The sequence below is a fragment of the Hipposideros armiger genome, unplaced genomic scaffold (genome assembly GCF_001890085.2).
Source record: "Hipposideros armiger isolate ML-2016 unplaced genomic scaffold, ASM189008v1 scaffold_623, whole genome shotgun sequence".
Classification (NCBI taxonomy): Eukaryota; Metazoa; Chordata; class Mammalia; order Chiroptera; family Hipposideridae; genus Hipposideros; species Hipposideros armiger.
In genome coordinates, this window is record NW_017731973.1 from 590,366 (window position 1) to 592,055 (window position 1,690).

Sequence of the window (1,690 nt, forward strand, 5' to 3'; positions counted from 1 at the left end):
AATAGTGGCCTCATAAAATGTGCTTGGGAGCCTTCCCTCCTTCTGTATTTTTTGGAATAGTTTGAGGAGAATAGGTATTAATTCTTTTTCGAATGTTTTGCAAAATTCATCTGTGAAACCATCGGGTCCAGGACTTTTGTTTGTTGGAAGCTTGTTGATTACTGACTCATTTTCTTTGGTAGTAATCAGTCTGTTCAGAGTTTGTTTTTCTTATTGGTTCAGACTTGGTAGATAGTATGCTTCTAGAAATTTATCCATTTTTTCCAGATTGTCAAATTTGTTGGCATAGAGATGCTTGTGGCATTTTCTTACAATTTCCTGTATGTCTGTGGTATCTGTTGTCACTTCTCTTTCATTCCTGATTTTATTAATTTGGGTCATCTCTCTCTTTTCTAGGTGAGTCTGGCTAAGGGTTTGTTGATTTTGTTTACCTTTTCAAAAAACCAGCTGTTGGTTTCATTGATCTTTTGTATTTTTTTTTGTCTCTGTTGCATTTATTTCTGCTCTGATCTTTATTACTTCATCCTTGTACTCCTTTGGGCTTGTTTTACTGTTCTTTCTCCAGTTCCCTTAAGTGTAAAGATAATCTGTTGATATGAGTTTGTTCTTGTTTCTTTAGATAGGCCTGCATTGTTATGAATTTTCCTCTTAGGACTGCTTTCGCTACATCCCATAGATTTTGAGTTGTTGTGTTTTCATTGTCGTTTGTCTTGAGATAGATTTTGATTTCTTCCTTGATCTCAGTTTTGACCCAGTTGCTATTTAGTTGCATGTTATTCAGCCCTCATGTATTTGTGTGCTTCCCAGGTTTCTTTTTATAATTGATTTCTTGTTTCATAGCATTGTGGTCAGAGAAGATGCTTGATATGATTTCAATCTTCTTAAATTTATTGAGACTGGTTTTGTGTCCTAACATGTGGTCTATCTTGGAAAATGTTCCATGTGCACTTGAGTAGAATGTATATTCTGTTGCTTTGGGTGAAATGCTCTAAAAATATCAATTAAATCCAGCTGGTCTAAATTGTCGTTTAAGGCTACTGTTTCCGTGTTGATTTTCTGTCTGGAGGATCTGTCCATTGGTGACAACGGGGTGTTGAATTTCCCTACTATGATGGTGTTACTGTTGATATCTGTCTTTATGTCTGTCAAAATCTGTTTTATATATTTAGGAGCTCCTATGCTGAGTGCATAGATGTTTACTAGGGTTATGTCCTCTTGTTGAATCGATCCTTTTTTTTATTATGTAGTGTCCCTCTTTGTCTTTTACTGTAGTCTTCATTTTAAAGTCTATTTTGTCTGAAATAAGTATTGCTACTTCAGCTTTTTTCTCATTTCCATTTGCATGAAATACTTTATTCCATCCCTTTACTTTCAGTCTCTGTGTGTCTTTTGATCTGAGATGAGTCTCTTTAAACAGCATATGCATGGGTCCTGTTTTCTTATCCACTCAGCCACTCTGTGTCCTTTGATTGGAGCATTTTATCCATTCACATTTAAAATGATTATTGATAGGTGCATATGTATTGCCATTTTGTTATTTGTATTTCTGATATTCCTGGGTTAACTTGTTTATCCCTTTCTTCTGTTTAAAAAAGCCCTTTTATCATTTCCTGCAATGCTGGCTTAGTGGTCATGAATTCCTTAAGCTTCTTCTATCCTGAGAAGCTCTTTATCTCTCCTTCAATTTTAA